The 22,500-nt window shown below is 37.6% G+C and overlaps 1 long non-coding RNA gene across 2 annotated transcripts in view; it reads right to left on the bottom strand.

Moving 5' to 3' along the window:
* LOC137629595 (uncharacterized) overlaps positions 1–22,500 on the bottom strand; it is a 152,823-nt gene that overhangs the window by 48,864 nt on the left and 81,459 nt on the right. For both annotated transcript variants that reach the window (XR_011041546.1, XR_011041547.1), the window contains exon 2: positions 12,773–12,857. This is a non-coding gene — a long non-coding RNA (uncharacterized lncRNA). The remainder of the gene's footprint in view (positions 1–12,772; positions 12,858–22,500) is intronic.

The raw sequence follows: 22,500 nt of genomic DNA on the forward strand, positions 1-22,500 counted from the left end.
GAGACCCACTTCTTCCAAGACGATTCATATTGTCTTCTGGTTGACTCTGTCTTGTATTCTTCAATAAAGTCGATGTTGTCTTTTGAGATCCCGAACCTTTTCTTGGCTGCTAAGGCGAGAAAATCATGAGATGCAGGTTTTGGGTTCTCAATGATGAAGCGTAGACAGTCGACTTCTGAACCAGTTGGGATAGAACTGGGTTTGGTAGAGGAAACAGCTTCAGCCTCAGTTCTATCACTAGAGAGAACCAATTGCTCTTGGGCCATTTGGGGGCCACTACTGCTGCTGTCTCTTTGAAGGATCTTAGCTTGTTGAGGACCTTCAGCAGGAGATTTGTTGGGGGGGAACAGATAGTATGATTGCATCTGTTCCAATCGAGGGACATGGCATCCATCGCTTCTGGCCGAGGGTCCTCATATGGGGCTACATATCGAGGTAGTTTCTTGTTGTCGCTTATTGCGAAGAGGTCGATCTGCAGTTCTGAGACTTTCTCCAAGATGAAAGAGAATGAGTCTGCGTCTAAGGACCATTCTGACTCTATCGGCTTTCGCCTGGATAGAGCATCCGCCGTCACATTGCGGAACCCTTGTAGATGAACTGCTGATAAGTGCCATCTTTTCTTTCTTGCCAAGCGTAAGATGGCCAACATCACGTGATTGATGTAGGGCGATCTCGAGCCTTGTCGGTTCAGACATTTCACTATCACCTAGCTGTCCAAGACCAACTTGACGGGGGCTGATCTGTGAGGGGATAGTTTCTTCAACGTCAGGAAGACTGCCATGGCTTCCAGAATGTTGATGTGAACGGTCTTGAACTGGTGTGACCAGTTCCCTTGTACTTTCCTTTGATGGGAATGACCTCCCAATCCTTCCGGTGAGGCATCCATGTGGATGACTACTGACGGTTGAGGTGGTTGCAAGGGAATTGTCCTTGCTAGGCTCTTGACCTTCGACCACGGCCTCAGAAGCGATCGCAGTAAGGTCGGTGTCGATCTCTGTTGATCTCTTCGAGCGTTTGATGCATATCTTCTCCAGACTCCTGACGCATCCTTTAGTTGTGCTCTCAGCACTGGGTCTTTTACTGCTGCAAACTGGAGAGAGCCCAGTACTCTTTCCTGTTGGCGTCTTGAAATCCTGTTGGATTTCAGTAGTCTCTTGACAGAACCCGCAATCTCTCTCCTCTTCTTCGGTGGAATGGAGAGGCGGTGTGACTGCAAGTTCCAATGGATTCCCAACCATTGAAACTCTTGAGCTGGAGAGAGGCGAGACTTCTTGTAGTTGATCTTGAAGCCCAGATGGTCCAGGAACTGGATCACCTTCGGGGCTGTCTGCAGACAAGCAGTCTTGGATGCTGCCCACACCAGCCAGTCGTCCAAGTATGCTGCTACCTGAATGCCTTCTAAGCGTAGCTGTTGTACGACAGTGTCTGCAAGTTTTGTGAATATCCTTGGGGCTATGTATGTATGTGAAGACATACCTTGTCTTCTGTAACTTGAATCCTAGGTAGGAGGAGAGGGGACGGCTGACTGGAAGGTGCCAGTAAGCATCTGCTAGGTCTATTGAGACTGTGTATGCCCCTTTCGGTAACAGGGTCCTCGATGAACTTGAGTGGAGACAAGTTTAGAATGACTCTGAGTTTGTCCGAGTCTTTCTTGGGAACACAAAACAGCCTTCCCTGGAATTTGATGGACTTTGCTTTCCTTATGACCTTCTTGTTCAAGAGTTCTAAGGTATATTCTTCCAATAAGGGGGTGGAGTGTTAGAAGAATTGAAGAAAGGAAGGTGGAGTTCTGTTCCATTTCCACCCTAGTCCATTCTTGATTAGGCTGTGGGCCCAGGGATCGAAGGTCCAACAATCCCGAAAGTGGGAGAGTCTTCCTCCTACCTGGAGCATCTCATTGCTTAGATGATCCGGAGGGTTTGTTACCCTGACCACGTCCTCCTCTACCCCTTGAGGGGTTTCTTGAGGAACCTCTCCTAGATCCTGTACCTTTTGGGCAAAAGGTAGTGGTGTGCCTCTCAAAGCCTGGGTTAAAGGCTGGTGACTGGGCTACTAACTGCTGAGGCACCATCTGGAAAGTGGTTTGTGGCTGGGCAACCATTTTGGGCACTGGTCATGGTAACAGTGGGATGTTGCGCAGGTCTATGAGGCACTCGTTGCTTCTCCGTCTTCCTGTTCTTGGGTTGGGGACCAGCATCAGAGGATGATTTCCTTTTGGAAGACATGCCCCACTTTTGGAGAAGGTTCCTATTCTCTGTGGTGGCTTTAGAAACTACCTCTTGGACTACTTCCTTTGGGAATAGGTCCTTGCCCCAGATACGCGAAATGATCAGCTTCCTGGGGTCGTGCTTGACCGTTGCATTGGCAAACACGTACTCTCTACAGGCCCTCCTGGCCTTCACGAAAGCGTACATGTCCTTTACTAGTGTAGCCATGTGCATCTTGGCTAGGACTGTGTACATATCTGGGGTACTCGAAAAGCCTGCATACATCTCCATGCAGTTCTGGAGAGACAGAGAGGTGGCTAGTCTCTCTTTTGTCTCCTGTTCTCTTCGCAGAAGAAAGTCTGACAACTTCGGCAGGTTCTCATTAAAATGCTGTCCTGCGATATCTGGATCTAATTTTGAGATCGAGAAGGTTAGATGGACCTCGTTCCAGTCCTTCTCGCCCGTAGGCAGGGCTAGAGACAATGGTCTACACTTCTCTAGCGTAGGGCATGGTTTGCCCGCATCAACTGCTTTTAGTACGCAGTGGAGAGCTTTAAATGTGTAGGGAAAAGCTTGGGAGGAAGGAGCAAGTAAGGTGGGGTGCCTCTTGCTCAGAGCAGAAACCTTCGAGTTCGTGTATCCTGCTTCCTTCAGGCTACTCGTCATGAGAGCCTGTGCCTTGTCATGATCAAAGACCATGACCTCCTTAGGTTCCGTCTCTTCTTTAGACGCAGGTTCGTTCTTCAACCTGATGAAGCACTCCGGGTAAGCCACAAAGTTCGGTCAAAATTGGAGATCGTCGAGGGGTATGACCCCCATCTTCTCCGAGACGTAGAGTTTCCCATTCATCATGGGTATGAACTCCGCATACCTCCAGGGGTTGGTTTCGGAGCACTGAGGTAAGTCAGAGACTCTGGGCCGCTTGTGGGGGCCGCGAGAAGCGGCCGTGCGGTGTACTTCCCTGACTTCCTTTCTCATCTCTTGCTGTTCCTTACGCATAGTTTCCAACATCAGCTTGGGGAACAGCGGTTCTGGTTGAGAGGTTGAGGCCGAAGAGGTTGACGGCACAGGTTGATATGCCGTCACAGACAGTAGAGGGTCTTCCGTCTCTGTGGATCCGGATTCTTCTTCCTCCTCGGGTAGCTGGGCCACCTCTTCTTCAGGATCTTCTTGAAGGAGATCCTTTTCGGTATCTGATGACACCTCTGACATCCTTTCCTGTTGGATGTCCATGCCTTCCAAAGCCTTATTAATGTCAGCCTCTATCGACAGTTGTATGCAGGGAGGTTTGACCAGTACCTGAGGCACAACCGCGTCGGATGTTGCCTTAGGGAACAGAAGGCTTCTGATCGTTTCGCTTGGTAGGTAAAATCCCGGAGAGTTCTTCTGGAACCCTCTCACCCACTTTTGAAGCATTTCCCTCGCAGTATCCCTAGACTCCGACGTCTTGGGATCACCGAAACCTTTGGACATCAAGGCCGAGCAGACGGTGCAACCCTTCAAGTCCCAATACCTCAGGGTTTCAGTTGAGATGGAGCAAGGGGCATGAGTACTGCACATTTTGTGGCCACCAAAGTTCCTACTTTAGTGGTTGCAGTACATGACGGCACACTTCACCTTGGCCTCCTCCTGTAAGGAAAGAAAGAGTGAAATGAGTATGGGGTAATTTATCCAACTGATAAATATTCACATGCATTAATAGTAATTCTTACTATTATAATTATAGCTTAGGATAGTAAGCTAGAAAGGAAATAGGGAAAAGACATATCTGTGTTTCCTGTCCAGGCAATTGCTGTGACCTCCCTCAATATTAATATTTTAAAATGTCTTTAATAGGGAAATATAGGGTGGGATAGCTCTAGTACTTAGAGCCAGAGTCAGTGTATACTAGCACTAACTCCCCCACAAGTGAAATATTAATACTGTAGGGTAAAATCTTGTGTTCTGATGATCTAGGATACATCAGAATGTTGAAGGAATGCTTACCTTAACATTTGTTTAGCGGTCTCAACAATGGACTGTTAAAGGATACACAGAGTATGTTGGAAATTCATACTACTGTATGTTATATACTGTAGTTTTCTAGCTGTTGTATTTGCTATACTGCAGGAATACTGGCTACTGTATAATCTTATACTGTAGTTCTGCCGGTATACTACCGGGCTAGGCTAGTACCTGGCGGCACTAGCCGATAGAGAGAGAGAAAGAATGGAGAGAAGGATTACCGTATCATTATAGTTTAGTATAATAATTAGGGTTGTAGGGACTACTGCCTTCTTTCCAGAATGAGGATTCAAATGGAAGGGGAGAGAATGTAATAATTCTACCTTCCATCCAGCCACAATATCTGTTGCCGGCTGCACTGCCAGCTACAGGGTTTGTGGATGGCAGTCCAAGGAAGGACTGAAGAATTCTCGAAGATGTAATGGATCTCCCACCGGCAGCCATCACGGCCGGCACAGCCGTCATGGCCGGCTCAACCTTTCCCAGAGCCTTGCTTCCGTTAGGAGAGAGGTCGAAGCGGCAATCTAGCCGCCTTTGTATGAGCCCGGCCGGCATTGTAATCAGCCCGCGCAAGCGGGGTGATTGTAGAATACCGGCTACAGGGGTCGTAAAGGACAGAAGGGGGAAGGGAAAGGGTCTTATATTTTGCATAGAAAGAAGGCGGCAGGTATGCCTCCTGCTTTTGGCTGCAAATCAAGAAAACGGTTTCCTTGCCAGTGCCGTCTTTGGCGGCAGAGGAATAACGATTCCTTAGCCTAAGACATTGCCAGATAAGACTTGTCTTCTAGTCCGCAAGGGAGAAAGGTGGCGGCAATCGTACTACCACTTTCGGTTGTGGACTAGGGAGGCCGGGCTTCCTATGCCAGCAACTGTGTAACCGGCATGGGAATGACTAATCCCCCATCGGTAGTGTTGCCGGCAACAAGACTGAATACTCTGAGTTACTGTCGTATTTCAAAGCCGGGATGCTCACTGGCAAAGAGGATGGACATAAACACTATCTCAGTCAAGCCGGAGTACACTACTCTATGGCAAGACGAAAGATAGGACTGCCGCCTTATGGCGGCACTCAGAGGGAAGGAAGGGTTTATCCTTATATCTCTAAAAGAGACGAGTATCGAATTATGATAGTAATTCTAGATGTTCTATCTCCGTTGAATTAATAAAACGATACGAGAGGATAAACGGGGATAACGTTACTAAGGTACTGTTTACTAAAACATGTTAGGCTAGCCTAACCCGAGTCGGGATCTCGGCTACGCTACATCACCGAGGCCCTAACGTATACTGTCGAAACTTTTTAATAAAAGAGGAAATATTACATGTGTAATCTTATCTTTACTAGTATAATTTGCCTAAATAGCTAGAATTCATCATAGCTAAATACCGGGAACGTCGTACTACTAACTAAATAAAGCACTTATGGCGTACGACAGCGGCCCAAAATGGTCGCCTCCGGTGATGGCTCTGCTCCACTAAACACATCTAAATTATGCTAATTTAACTGTGAGAAGGGAGCCAAAAATTATACACAGGAAAGATTAAATACTCAACTTTCCAGAGGATGAAGATGCTGGAGATTGCGTTGTAATAATCCTTGTAATAGTAACAAAACCGAGAGCAGATGGGAGAAACACCGTGCTTAATTAGCTACTACAAAAGGAATGGTTTGCTGGGGTGGTACCGGGAGGGGATCCAATGGGTAACCTTGATAACGGCTCCCCTTCATTTTTGCCACTCTTCCCCCTCAAAGCAAAGACTCTATTCGGGGTGAAGATTGCTATGTGTCGTATCAAGAAATACGTCCCCTAATATTAAGCGATATCCTTAAGGGTTATATTAAGGATACTCGTGCCAGGAGTTAGAATTCTGGAGACCTATGGTCAATTCTCTGGGAGTATCACCGTAGCCAAATATCCCTTAGAAAGCTGCCTGAAGGAACCTTCCATCAGGATGACATGGCTGAGCCCAAAAAATATGAATATAAGGGGGTATAGAAATAATAAATTTTATTTTTAAAATTTAATTTTTCATTGTTTTTCATAGTAACTATTATGAAATTATGTACCCTGGGTGTGCTTATAGATAATGCATTATTAAGAAAATTCTTAGGTTTTAATCTCTTAAAACGAAAAGTTTATAATTACCCTAGACATGCAATCACTATTTAATGTCAACATGTCTAAAAGTTCTTTGTCCTTAGATTGAAGTATTATTGTTTTGAAAATCAAATAGACTGGGAAGAAAATACAGTATTCAAATAAAAAAGAACTTGTAAGTAAACTATACCAAGGTAATATATAAGCTCAAGGTATCTCATACGTGTTGGGACTGTGATACCAAAATGTGGTACAGTGTTCAGGTAGTCTAAATACCCTTCATGTTATTCAATAGCTCCTACTTTTTATAAACAAATAATGTTAACATGCCAATCAAGTTCAAGACATCTTTGATGTAGTGTTCTTAGTATTGAAAAAAAAAAATAGTGAAGTATAAGTTTTCAATTATAATGAGGAGATTTTGTTTTCATTCCTTATTCTTACTGCTATATCTGAATACTGTTCTGTTATTATGTCTTTTAGATTCTAACATGAAATGGTTATTGGCACTCATTTTACTTTAATAATCTGGCTTTTATTACTTTCTGACAAGAATCACTGATCATCAATTTGATGATTAGGCTTTCACTATCTGTTAGTGCTGACAGTTATTGGCTTTGTTTTGGCCATCAGCATCAAGCTTGGTAACAGATATGTAAAGACCCTCAGCCTCTATTTTCATTGAAAACTTTAAAACCAGTCTTTAACTTAATTTGGAAAACAAAAGGTGTCCTAAAAATGTTTAGGATAAAAATTATAGCACTAATTTACGCAGCTGATCCAGTTAAATCTCTTCTTAAAATTATCTCTAATGCCATGGATATTCTATTAAGCGAACATTTTAAGTGTTTAAATGTTTATAAATTCCAAACTATGTCTGAATGTTTCAAAATTCCAGTAAGCATATTTTATGCTCAAAGGACTATAGAATATCTTTTTTTCTGAGTTACTCTTATTTGTTTTTTTTATGATGTTATGTTCATTCATACTTGTACCTGGCCTAGACTTAATTGAAAAATTCACCCAAATTGTGCAATGGCCAAACTGACTATTTTAAATTTTTAAGATGCATCACATCATTTGTTTAATAACACATGTTTATGTTTGTACATTTAACACATACATCAGAAGCCATTTTTATAATAAAGCAAATATCCTTATGGCAGTAAACTGCATTCTAAAATATTCATTTACATGTTCTTTGTTGTAAAAGAAAGGAGGTACTAAACTGGAGAATATAGTTTTATCATAAAACTCCAATTAAGCAACTGGTGTAAGTGGAAGACCCTATTGTAATATTATAATGTTGTATGTTTTTTTTTTTTAAACTGTACATATATTACTGTCTCGTATGTGATGTACATAGCTTAGAGACAACACCAATGAGCAAGTATTAGAGATCTATAATATTGTATTTATGACTGCTTATCAAGTATATCTTTTGATATTTATGATGTTAGATTAAAATAAACCTTAATTTATTTTTACCATGTCTTCATCAACCTTTGTAGAAAGGATACTGTATTTATCATTCAGCAAAGATTTAAAGCATCGGTGTTAATCTATAAACTCCAAGAACAATTCCATCACTATTTACAAGCCTAGCTTTCCTACTGTTATCTGAGAAAGAGAGATTATAGGATTATTATTATTATTATTATTTATTACTAGTATCATTACTTGTTAAGCAACAACCCTGGTTGGAAAAGAAGGATGCTACAAGCCCAGGGTCCCCAACAGGGAAAATAGCCCAGTGAAGAAAGGAAACAAGGAAAAATAAAATTTTAGAACAATAACAACATTAAAATAAATATTTCCTAAATAAACTATATAAACTTTAACAAAACAAAGGAAGAGAACTCAGATAGAATAAAGAGCCCAGGCGTACCCTCAAACATGAGAACTCTAACCCAAGACAGTTGAAGACCATGGTACAGAGGCTATAACACTACCCATGAGTAGAGAACAATGGTGTCCTTCTCCTAGAAGAGCTGCTTACCATAGCTAGTGTCTCTTCTACCCTTACCAAGAGGAAAGTAGCCACTGACCAATTACAGTGCAGTATCTAGCCCCTTGGGTAAAGAGGAATCAATGGACAGTGGAGGGTTTGATATGGGACACCTTGGCATTGCAGAGCTTGTTAACATGGATCCATGGGTGGGTTTTGGATCATCATCTGAGAGTAATTTTAGAGAAGTGAAGTCTGAAACCACATAAATATGAACATCAAGAAAATATTTGCAGTGAAATCAGTAACATAAGATTTGTAAAGAAACTACAAAGAGAAGGAAAGATACTGCAAAGTCCTATTTAAGTACTTGAACTGTGAAAGTTAAAGTCCACAAAAGTTGGAGAGTTTCTGGAATACACAAGCAAATTGTCTTAAGAGAAATGATTGGAAACCTTTTCATGGCTTTAGTTTCAGATTTTGGTTGGATCCATATCGTAGTATGGAACAAGCATGGTTACTCTCTTGCACATACCAAATAGTTACAGAAGGAATCTGCATACAACGGTGACATCTAGTAACCACTGAGCATTTGGAGAGATTGCCATTGGCACCTGTTACCAGAAGTGCACCATAACCATGGCCAGCAACAAATAAAGTCAGGTAGACCCAAGTGGGCAGATTTTCCTTAAAATAAAAGAAACAAAAAAATCCAAACTAGATCAGTAGGGAACAATTATTATTAATTCTCAAAGAAATTACAGTATACCCAATTTAGAAATCAGGATATTTTCTTATTACTGGTGGAACTTAATAACTTTTTTATATTATTGTTAATGGTAAAATTAAAAAAAAAAAAAAACTATAACACTGTCGACGCATTTCTTTTGTTCTAACCAATATCTCCTCAGGGATAAAGTATTCAAGCTTTGTTTATCTTTAACGAGAAAAGAAGCAACTTGTAACTTTAGCTGTTTAAATCAAATTAGATTTATGAATTCAGGCCATTAGCCCCACGAATTGGGACCTTCGAAGTTAATCAATGGCTACAGGCAACCAATGTGGAAACTCCCCAATGATAAGTCAAATTAACAGGTTAGAAAACAAGATGGAAGAGGGTTGGGCAATAAGATGGAAGAAAAGAAGCTTGACTTTGGCTGTTGAAACCTAGGAAATGTTGAAAATCTTAGCAACAAGTTAATATGCAGTACCTGTATAGCATTCTTAAAGCTGCTCCTCAAGATTGATCGATTGATTTTGAGTTTCTGGCATCCTGAGATCTAAGGTCATTGACAACGATATTGTTTGTTAAACATAAAAAAAGGAAATTTAATTTAAAGCCATAGAGCATTATGTTCTTATAAAAGTTAAATAGCTTTCAGAAAACCTGTTTCTGCAGATTTGACAATGTTTTTACACAAAACATTTCAAAATATGCCTCTACTGCATCACAGGTACTATTGATCACATAACAATATTCATGTTAAATCTGTAATCATCAAAAATACCTTATATAAATTGTCTAAATTTTACAAAAGATCTATGCTTGAATTTTCAAAACTGTTGGCACTTGCAAATAAAATTTATACCAATCTTGGGGAATGCAATGCTATCAAGAAATGAAGGTACTGAGTAATCAAGAAATTGTAAAATTATTACTAAGATAATGGGAACAATGAGCTTGGCAAAGGAGACAATTTCAAGAAAATGAAAAAAGGCAATGTTGGAGGGAACACTTTAGTGAGGTCATGAATAAGAGATATGAAAGGAATAATTTGATATACCTGAAGATGAGGAAGACCTTGATGTGCCCATGAATGAATTCAGTGTGTTTGAAGTTGAAGCTATCATTAAAATATCAATGAATTGGAAAGCTCCTGGATACGATGGAATAACTGCCGAGATGATTTTGGCCAAAAATGAAGTGACTCCAAGAGTACTATTATTATTATTATTACTTGCTAAGCTACAACCCTAGTTGGAGAAGCGGGATGCTATAAGCTCACAGGGTCCAACAGAAAAAATAACCCAGAGAGGAAAGGAAACAAGGAAAAAATATAAGATTTTAAGAACAGTAATAACTTTGAAATATTTCGTTTATAAACTATGAACACTTAAAAAAAAAACAAGATGAAGAGAAATAAGATAGAATAGTGTGCCAGGGTGTACCCTCAAGCAAGAGAACTCTAATCTAAGATAGTGGAAGACCATGATACAGAGGCTATGGCACTACCCAAGAATAGAGAACAATGGTTTGATTTTAGAGTGTCGTCCTAGAAGAACTGCTTATCATAGCTAAAGAGTCTCATCTACCCTTACCAAGAGGAAAGTAGCCACTGAACAGTTACAGTGCAATAGTTAACCCCTTGGGTGTAGAAGAATTGTTTGGTAATCTCAGTGTTGTCAGGTGTATGAGAACAGAGGAGAATCTGTAAAGAATAGGTCAGACTATTCGGTGTATATGTCGGCAAAGGGAAAAATGAACCGTAACCAGAGAGAAGGATCCAATGTAGTACTGTCTGGCCAGTAAAAGGACCCTATAACTCTAGCAGTAGTATCTCAACGGGTGGCTGGTGCCCTGGCCAACCTACTACTACCAAGATTATTTTGTAGAATGAAGAAACAAAACTTAATGAATGGGAGGTAGGAGTGTTGATGAAAATGGCTAAAAAAAGGAGACCTGACTGCAATAATTACAGAGGCATCACACTTACATTAACTGTCATAAAAATATACAGTATGCTCATTCTAAAGAGGTTAGAGAGAAAGATTGATGAAAAGCTGAGATATGAACAAGCAGAATTTAGAAAAGGTAGAATTTGTACTGACCAAACTTTCATTTTAAGACGGAGTACAGCAATGTGTAGAATATAGAAATCAACATTTGATGGCATTTGTGGACAATGAAAAAGCCTTTGATAGCATGCACCGGCCATTATGTGTAGAACTCTACGTTATTATGGAGGTCCTCTTAAATATGTAAATTTGATCAAGTCTGTTCATGAGCATAGCAAGTGCAAAGTTAATGTTAATGGAGTCCAATCAAATGAATTTCCAGTGAACAGTTGAGTACTTCAAGGGAATGTGTTATCACCTATGTTGTTTATCCTCGGGCACACTATATTTCGTTAAATATTTATAGTTTATATAAGAAATATCTATTTTAATATTATCACTGTTCTTAAAACATTTTAATTTTCCTTGTTTCCTTTCCTCACTGGGCTATTTTCCTTGTTGGGGCCCCTGCTTTTCCAACTAGGGTTGTAGCTTAGCAATTAATAATAATAATAATAATAATAATAATAATAATAATACCAGTTAACAGGAAATTAGCATACCTGGAGTATGTTAATGACACTGTTCTTATTAGCAAAACGCCAGAGGACTGGCAAAGCTTGCTTACCAGAATGCATGAAATATCACATGAGGTTAGGCTCAAGCTATATAGACGAACAACAGAGATGGTGAGAACAGAATATGCAATGGAAGATGAAATATCATTGGAAGGAGAAAGGATTAATGAGGTGGAATCATTCAAATATTTAGGAATTATGATCTCTTAATATAGGGTCTTTAGAATTGGAATTTAATGAAAGATTGAAAAAAACAAACCAGACAATGGCTAGGTTGAGTAAAATTTGGAAATCTACTCACCTGAAATTACATATAAAAATCAGGCTCTATATCAGTTTATGAAATTGGTGTTACTGTATGGACACAAGTCGTGGTATGACAATGAAACAATATCCAACAGATTTTTTAGACTTGAGATCAAAGCCCTCAGAAGAATATTGGGAGTTAAATGGCAGGACAGGATATGAAATGGAACTATAAGAGAGATTACTCAAGTGCCTTATGTGGATGAGATCATGGTGAGGGGTATATGGAGATGGTTTGGGCATGCTCTTTGCACTCCCCCAGAGAGAATAGTTCACTAAGGCACTAGAAGAGTTGGAAGACCTAGGCCTACATGGTTGAGGACTATGACGTGTGAAGAATGGAGAAGTATCGATTTAAAAGCTCAAGATAGAGACGACTGATGAAATCTAAACAAGGCCCTTTGCGTCAATAGGTGTAGGAGGAGATGATGATGAAACAAAACCTAACCGTAAGGTCCCTTCACATCACCAAAACTACAACGAACATTAAGAAAATTCAATATTAATTTTAAACAATTGCAGTTATAGCTAATGATGTTAGTTACTTTATGTACTTTACTTTGATGGCTGCTTTTCCGGTCCCATACAGCAGGGGAAACCCACTCTCTACAGGACCTCTACTGTCGTTTTACCTTGTTCGTTCAGAGTATTTAACATTTTATAATATTCTGGCTAGAAAATACAATGCAATATCTCTTTAAATCTATTCATGCTAGTAAAATCAATTCAAACAAATTAAAGGCTAAATTACTATAATCCAAACCAGTCTTGAATTATCTCTGTGAAAATGAACTACAGAATGACAGATTTTAGAACAAAAAAAAATAAGGGAGAATGAGAAATTATATTCCATACCTTATTCTTCAACTTCTTTGCCTTTTATCATCACTTAGATACTTTGGAACTATGACCCACCAGTAAGACGAGATCATTTCAGTAGCTGCAGAGAGAACAAAAAAAAAATATTGTTTAAACTTCTAGTAGCAAACAAAATAAAACTATTAGTAAAATACAGAGAAAAATTTGCCTTAGCAAGTGGCCTTAAAAGGAATTGGAAATTCATGGATTTACACTTACATACAAGAAAATATATATGCATAGAAAGATTGATGAAAAGCTGAGAGATGAACAAGCAGGAATTAGAAAAGGGAGTTGTACTGCCTAGATTTTCATTTGGAGACATGTACAGCAATGAGTAGAATACAAAAACCCACTTTTGATGGCGTTTGTGGACTAAGAAAAAGCTTTTGATAGTGTGTACTAGCTAATTTTGTCACTATGGAATTCCTCTTAAATATATGAATTTGATTGTCTATTCATGAACCTAGCAAGTGCAAAGTTAATGTTAGTGAAGTCGTCTCAAATGAATTTCCTGTGAACAATAAATACTCCGGGGGAATGTGCTGTCACATATGATGTTTATCCTTTTCATGGATTTTTTAATGCATAGAACAGTCGGAGATGGTGGAAAAAGATTGGGCTGGATTGGTAATAGGAAATAAGCAGAACTTAAGAGTATGCGGATGATGCTGTCCTTATTACCAGACCACCACAGGATTTGCAATGCTTGCTTACCAGACTGCATGAAATATCACACAAGGTTGGGCTCAATATAAATACAAGAAAGACAGAGATGATGAGAACGGAGTATGCAATGGAAGATGAAATATCAGTATTAGAAAAAAGGATTAACGAGTTAGAATCATTTAAGTATTTACAGTAGGAACTATGAACTCTAAAACAAGGCTTTTAAAATTAGAGTTTGGTGAAAGTTTGAAAAATCATTTAAGTATTTAGAAACTATGATCTCTAATACAGGACTTTTAAAATTAGTTTAGTGAAAGGTTGAAAAATAAATCAGACAATGGTTAAGTTAGGTAAAATTTGGAAATCAAATTTCCTGAAATTACGTATAAAAATAAGACTATATATTAATTTAGTATGACCAGTGTTACTGCATGGATATGAGTCATGGTATGACAATGAAACAAAATCCAAAAGATTTAGTAGATTGGAGAACAAAGCCCTAAAAATTATATTGGGAGTTTAATGGCAGGACATGATTAGAAATGAAATTATAAGAGATTACTTGAGGGTCATTTGAGGATGAGATCATGGTGAGGGGTAGGAGATTGTTTGGGCATGCTCTTCGCGCTCCCAAGAGAGACTAGTTCACCAAATTTTTAACTGGGCTCCGCAAGCCACTAGAAGAGTTGAACCACACAGGTCTACATAACTGAGGACTATAAAGCATCAAGAAGAGGATAAAGGGAGAAGTATTGCATAAAAAGTTCAAGATAGAGACAACTGGCGAAATCTAACCGAGGCCCCTTGCACCAATAGGCGTAGGAGATGATGATATGATATATATATATATACTGTATATATATATATATATATATATATATATATATATATATATATACACACACACATAAACATATGTACACACACACACACATATATATATATATATATATATATATATATATATATATATATATATATATATATATATATATACACATATATTGTGAGGGTACAAAGAGACAGTTTCCGACACTGATGATTTATTGACGAGTCGGTCTACATCGATGTTGTGGATTAAAGCCAACAGTTCTTGTTGTTGTTGTTGTTGAAGATTGCCTGGGCCTTTTGGCCAGACACGGCCTCTTGCAATCTTGCAGCCCGCTCATTCTTCTGATGTGATAATCAAATATGTACATTTTATATTAAGATTATTATTCAATGATTTTTGTACCGAAAGAAACACACATTTAAACCTAAGCCTAGCTAATCCGCCTCAGGCATTTTTTGTGTTACTTGTACGTCCGCACGTCTCGGCCAAGGGAATGGCCCGTGCCAACAAGAACTTTACTACGGGCTGCAAGATTAAAGTTCTTGTTGGCACATGCCCTGGCTAATCTACTACGTTCTAGTCTACAATATAAACTGATCAGTTTTTTTTTATCTTTTAGCTTTGCAAATTTCGTTTAGTTAGTCTTTACAAAGGTCGAGTAAATTTTTTGAAAAATGCATAGGATAGATTAAAGGGATCATTGATTCTAACCAACTAAACTCTTCGTTTCCTAATTTTCATAAAATTTTCAAGACTAAATTGAATCATTGGGAAACCCCTGAAAATAATTGCATTAACTAATTTGGTTGTTTTATAGCCCCATTTGGATTTATACCTCAAAATAAATCAAAATGTTCACATATACTTAGGTCTCCGCTAATTTTTTCCGAAATTTTAGTTAATGGTACTTTATACCTTAAATATTTTTGTTACAAACATACGATTATAAGAGTTTCTTACATTTTTATCTATGCTGCTCAGGTGAATAATCCCTCTTATACTCCCCTCAATAACCTTCGTCAATAAGTTTCAGTACATATAAATCCATCCAGTATTGCTGCCCTTCATCCTTTTGCATTATTGTCTTTACTTTGTTCAGATATCTGTTAAAGTGTATTATACAGTGTAGGTGTATCGCCTGAACACTGAGGTGGTATTCATAATGACAAAGCTAATATAAAGCAATCCCATTCAACGTGTGACGGTTCATGAACTGTAACACCGGTCTTTTGATTTGTTGGTGTGGAAGTGTTGATGTTTCAATACCCCAAATTGGGATCTGGATATCTGTTACATAGAGATCTTCCTGGAATTATTTCCCAAACTTGATAAATATTTCAAAATTGTGACGCCTTCCTTCGATTTCCTGTTAATTAGTCTCCCTAATTAGTTTCCAAAGAGGAAGAATCTTCAAGATATTGGTCAGCCCTGGGATTTGAACTTGTAGGGTCTAGTGGCGACAATGCTTTGAGCAAACTATTGTAAGAATTGCTGAATCCTGAATCAAGTTTTGTTAGCAGTTTGTCCAACACTTGGTCTGTTTCTTGCGAGTTTACTTTTATATAAAAAAAATGGTCTATAAATATATTGAAGCATCGGAAGAAGTCAGTCTACTTATTCCTCAATAATTAATTAGATTGATCAAGAATGTTTACTCCAATTATCTGAAGGTCTCTCAATTTGAATCAAATTACTTTATACAACTGACACGACACAATGAATATGGCTTGCACTTTCTCTTCTCACGACATTAATCTCAGCTTGGAGAAAAAAAAAAAAAACTGGTTATTACGAGAAGGTGGGACGAATTTACCGAATTTATCAACTATTGACACTGAATGTAATATAACACACATTGACAGAGGAAATAGTGGTATACCTCGCTCTGAAGAAATGCATCCAGCCACATCCTTACTCTGCAGCTCCTCCCACCATCTTTACCATCTCTTCATACACTGTTTGGTTACTCGCCGCAAAGTAAAGATGTGACAGGGTCCACTTCTTTGAAGCGAGGTGTGCCAGGGACTCTTGTGTCCAACTGCACATCATCGCTTCACGTGAGCTAATCGGTAGTTACCTCCGCCAATGCAGTTGGGAGGAGGTTATGTTTTTGCTTGTTTGTTTGTTTGTTTATGAACAACTTCCTAGCCACAATTTTACTCATACAGCAGTGAAACTTTCAAGGACTAATTGTTATGATGAGACGTGAAAGTGATTCAATTTTGAAAGTCCTAGGTCAAAGGTCAAAGTCAAAGTCGAGCGAAAGGTCGATCGAATTAGCCCTAAGGTAAGCTGGTTTTGAGATATAACTTGCCATGGCAAAGATCTGCACTCTTTCAAGTCTTACTGAATGATCAAGTCCTAATTATATATTATTAATATATGTACAATGACGTGAAATGGTTATCTAGTAGCAGAAAGCAAAAACGGTTTTTTATCCTAACTCAAGGTGTCTTTTCAAAACTTGTATACATTTATATATAAAAGATAAAGGGACTGTATATCCCAGACAAAGCATTATTTTTTTTCCCAATTTGAATCAAGGATGTAATATCTCATGATATGCTAAAAAGGCTACAAAAACGAAATAATCACAAAGAATAATACATGTTGATACTGTCCATCCATTGCTGTAGCTATGCAAATCGGTATTTTCTACTATAAACCGAGTCAACATGAAACATGACACTAACTGACTCATTCAAGTATAGATGCATAAACCGGATTTCGCCAAATATTTCCAATTTGACATAATAATAAAGAACAACCGTCATGCTCCCGTGTTTCTCGGTATAGAGTGGATTCATTCAACACTCAATTTTGTACCCAAGTACTTATCATGCAAAGAAAGAGCCAAAATGAATGCGCATTGTAGATGGTCTTGTTTGTTATTCAAAATACAAGTTACATGTTATCTGTAGCATTTATGGAAGAACTGAAATATATGGATTGGAAGGATAATGTTTAAATATTAACAGAACATTATAAAAACAAGTGTTTCTATTAGAAGAAATAAAAACAGAAAGCAGTCTCATAATTGAATAAAATATGAGAGAACTGCTGGCTTTTCTGCTAATGTTGATAAATGTATGATTGCCTGCAAACTATAAAGCGGTGGTGCACACTTTCCAATTGGATCGATAAGAACCACCCGGTAAGAAAAGTGACAACACTGATCTAGATTTTATATATTAATCTAAAAGGGCTCGGAAAAAAATAATTTTGTTACATTCAAAACTATGGGACCGAAATACCATGAAGAAGCCATATGAGGAGAGGGGCACGTGCCTATCCAAGTAATTCCCCCCCCCCCCCCCAGCCACGGAACTGAACAAGAAAACTAGCAGGAGCAGTGAGTGTCGCAAGGGTTAATTTAGAAGCGCCTCATGAAATTTGGAAACAAGGATTTTAAATGAACACGTCCCACCCCCGTTGTAGGAATAACTATTAAATGATTTCTCTTGTCTTTGAACAACGAGTATATACCATAAAAATACTTAAAACCGTAATTATTTTCTGTAAAGAACTGCCGGTACCACGACTGTCATAGTGGCAAGACATTGATATCTTTTGGTAACAATATGAGCTAACTGGTTATTCGGCCATGGGGAAATAAACTAGAGTACCTATCTATCTATATACCAAGGCACTTCCCCCAATTTTGGGGGGTAGACGACATCAAACAAATGAAAAAAGGGGGACTTTTCTTCTCTACGCTCCTCCCAGCCTGACGAGGGACTCAACCGAGTACCTATATACAACATATTTATATAGGTATTCTAAAATGAACAAAATATGATTCAAATGTTTAGGGGGCGTTCTTTATTTGTTAACAAAACTTCTATCTAGAGCAAATTTTGAAGCATGATGACCAACTTCAGAAAATAAAGTAAAGTAAGTAAATCATATCCAAGACACTATGGTTGCAATAGGTCTTAAATCAGTCCAAGAAATGTAATGTTTAAGATGAAAAAAAATGTAAGAAAACCCCTAAATATAAAGTCATAGAAATGCTTAATATAATTTCCAGGTTTTTAGTCTATAGGTTCCATAAAGATTTGAGATGAACGTCCTTTGACTTCCCAGTTTTCAGAATGTTTACCTCTGGAATTTGTTGAAAAGTCGTTATTTCTAGCAAACAATAAATAAAAACATAAATAATTCCAATGTTTTGTTAGAGGCATATCAATCTTCAACCTATATACATTAAGTGCAGACAAAACCAATATATATATATATATATATATATATATATATATATATATATATATATATATATATATATTACACACACACACACACATATATATATATATATATATATATGTATAATATATATTACACACACACACACATATATATATATACATATATATAATATATATATATATATATATATATATATATATATATATATATATATATATATATATATACATATATATATATATATAAAACTTATGTACAAATTCTATATAATTATTCACGTCAATGTTTCACAATATCGATTAGGTTTTATGAATATTACATAGCCTTATCTACTTCATAATAGCAAACGTGAATCATCCGTTTTATTCCTTACGGGTAAATTCAATATACATGAGCCGATTACATTGTGCTCATTCTTTTAATAAATCTCAATGAAAATATTATAAAGCAAGCGGGGTCCTCTTTCATATAAATCTATATTATTCAATTATGTGTCAGAAAAGGGCGATTGTTAAGGAACGAACGACCATGAAATGCCGTTATATTTAATTACTTTATTATCACACATTTTATAGAGAACAAAAGAGGGACGAGGATATTATCAAACTCGTATTTACACGAGGGACCATTACTATATCCTGAATGGCTTCCTGGTAGACTAATGTCTAGCTTATGATTGCACGTTGACATTTACAATAAACAAATGTCATTCTTACTAAACTTGAACTAGAGTTCGCGTTGTCAATAATATGTTTATCATGCTTACTTTGATAAGAATTTCAGTTACAAAGCATAATTTCAAGAGTAGACAATTAGGAAACACATGACTAGAAAAGCCTAATCATTATTATTATTATTACTTGCTAAGGTACAACCCTAGTAGGAAAAGCAGGATGCTATAAGCCCAGGGGCTCCAACAGGGAAAATAGCTCAGTGAGGAAAGGGAACAAGGAAAATAGTATATTTTAAGAAGAGCAACAACATTAAAATAAATATCACTTTATAAACTGTAAAAACTTTAACAAAACAAGAGGAGGAGAAATAAGATATAAGATATAACAGTGTGCCCGAGTGTACCCTCAAGCAAGAGAACTCTAACCCAAGACAGTGGAAGACCATGGTACACAGGCTATGGCACTACCCAAGATTACAGAACAATGGTCTGATTTTGGAGTGTCCTTCTCCTAGAAGAGCTGCTTACCACAGCTAAAGAGTCCCTTCTACCCTTACCAAGAGGAAAGTGGCCACTGAACAATTACAGTGCTAAGAAGAATTGTTTGGTAATCTCAGTGTTGTCAGGTGTACGAGGACAGAGGAGAATATGTAAAGAATAGGCCAGACTATTCGTTGTGTGAGTGTATAAGCAAAAGGAAAATGAACCGTAACCAGAGAGAAGGATCCAATGTAGTATTATCTGGCCAGTCAAAAGACCCCATAACTCTCTAGTAGTAGTATCTTAACGGGTGGCCGGTGCCCTGGCCAACAAAGCCAGAGATAGGCTAGGTAAAAGTCATAAGTAGCAATGGCAGTTTTCTGTACTGCAATTACGATTCGTGAAATTTCGGCTTTTAGATGACCTAACACCTAATAACCTTCTAGGACGGCTAAACCTAATGGCGGGAAGTCACGATAGACATAAGTCACTTGCAAGGCATTTCTTTGTAACTTACGACGTTAGCGTCTATTTGCTATACAAAATATCACAATTCTTGACATTTTGTATCTATGACAGTTCTTGGAAATTGGGGGCAACTGATGTGTTTATATTAAGTGCACTTTTTATCCAAAATAACTTTTGTAAAAAACATATTTTTTGCACAGCTAAAGTTCTCTTCACCTGAAACATATACAAAGTTTTGGTAAACTAAAGTGTATTTACCTCTCGCTATTTAAGTAAAATTCATATTGTGATCGAATAGATAAAAGTTAAATTGCGCATTCTACATTTTAAAGATAAAATATTCTAGATGAAAAAAAATCCGAAATGTAGAAAATTTAGATTCCTCAATACTATTTTAAAAGACTGGTGTGTTGTTCATTTACAAGACAAGCTCATTTATTCATTTCCTTCTACTTGGCCAAGGACATACTATGATGACAAGTTATATATTATAGAATTTACTTCTTTAGAGATAGTCCGTTTGAATTACCACTTTTAATGAAGTTCCCGAGGTCTGCAGTTATATAAAATATCTTTTAAATAATCTATTGAAGTTTCTTAATTCGACTGAAGTTTGGTAAATAGCTTTGCCAATTGATCATGTGACCATGCCGGGCGGTTAGATGTTTATGGCATTAACTCCCTTCCCAAGGTTAGGGCTCAAGTCTTCGATATTACCTTTAAAACGAAAAGAATTACAACCTTTGGATATCCTCTCAAGGCTATACAGATTAAGCTCCTAGTTCCCAAAATTATCAATATACCGCAATTCTGAGACAAGGCATACAGTCTTTGCCTTTTCGGAAAAGTACATTAATGTCTGGAATGATAGGTAGGTCTGATGGCTTTTTATTATGAAATAGTACGATTATATTTGACAGCGTTTTTTCTTATCGATCAATGTTACAGTAGAAACTGCATATAGAAATGAATGCTCCGAACATTCCATGCTGCTCAAGCGGTCGTTCTCGTACCGATGCAATATAAATTCAACGTAAATTTTAAAATTAGGAAAGAAAAGCCTGAAAGTTTTTTCCCAAGTCATTAAATTGACAGCCTTGGTAACTCAGTTAAGGGTATTTTTATTTTTATTTTACAGAACTTACTTTACATAAGAATTGAAAAATAAATCCTAGTAGCAAGAGAAAAATGACCAAGCTTGTCAATTAAGTATACGATAGCATCTAAAGGGGTTTTTGACTTCATATCGTAAAGTCTGACATTACTACTAATTTCGCATCAACCCGTTCGCAATATCACGCATATTAACTTATAAAAAACAGCAACCGAGTTATGTAAACCAGGATAGCTAAGCATGTAGCCGACATTTAAGATATAGCCTACCGTCAAGCTGTGTGCAAAACCCTCAATGATCGACAAAACCATAGGTTGTACACTAATTATTATTGTCCAGACGAGTAAGAATGGAATGGAATATGAGGATTTAGGCTTAACACCAACTAATGCAAAATTTACTTCTAGCTATTTATTCACAGAATAATGTATTTTTTTAACCATCGTAAAATTAGTTTCGTTGTAGGTACTTCCATTGAAAAAATTGGATATTTAATTAGTGAATTTAATATGGGAAAGAAAAGATTGATTGATTTAAAGTTTTCAGGCATCCTGACATCTAAGATCATTGACGCCGGTAACATTTAATTTATGTATACAAAAATAAAAAAATTAAAAAAAAACAAAAAAAAAATAAAAGAATAAAAGTAAAAGAGTATTCAATTAAAATCATAAAAGTTGAATGTCATAAAAGTTAAATAGTTTTCAGAAGACCTGCTTCTGAAATAAATCTAAAAATGCCACTTGCATAGTAGGACACATCATTTCCAAGAATCTTGGCAAGGACGAACCTGCCACCCTTACCTCGAGCCTCAAACAAATATCTATTCCTTAAGTTGTTATAATTGGGGCATTCGGTCAACAAATGCCTCACTGTTAGAGGTACTAAACAGTCCTCACAATACGGTTGGTGTTGGCCCTTCAGCAGAAACTCGTGTGTCAACCGAGTGTGACCAATACGGAGACGACAAAGAGACGTCTCCCATTTTCGGGGCATCATATTATACCTCCAAGGAGATATGACATTTGTTACCTCTCGCATTTTATTCCCATCTAGGCTATCCCATTGCTGTTGCCATTTATTGCAAACCAATTTCTTGATGTCAGGTAAGAAATCATTACAGAGAATGGGATACCTTCTTGGCAGCAACTCGGATGCAGCCTTCTTAGCCAGTGAATCTGCCTTCTCATTCCCAGACACACCTACATGTGCTGGAACCCAACAAAATTGAACTGTTATACCTCTCCGTCCAATAATAAAAAGCCATTCTAAAATCTTTA

Source organism: Palaemon carinicauda, chromosome 37, assembly GCF_036898095.1.
Source record: "Palaemon carinicauda isolate YSFRI2023 chromosome 37, ASM3689809v2, whole genome shotgun sequence".
In the NCBI taxonomy this organism is placed as follows: domain Eukaryota; kingdom Metazoa; phylum Arthropoda; class Malacostraca; order Decapoda; family Palaemonidae; genus Palaemon; species Palaemon carinicauda.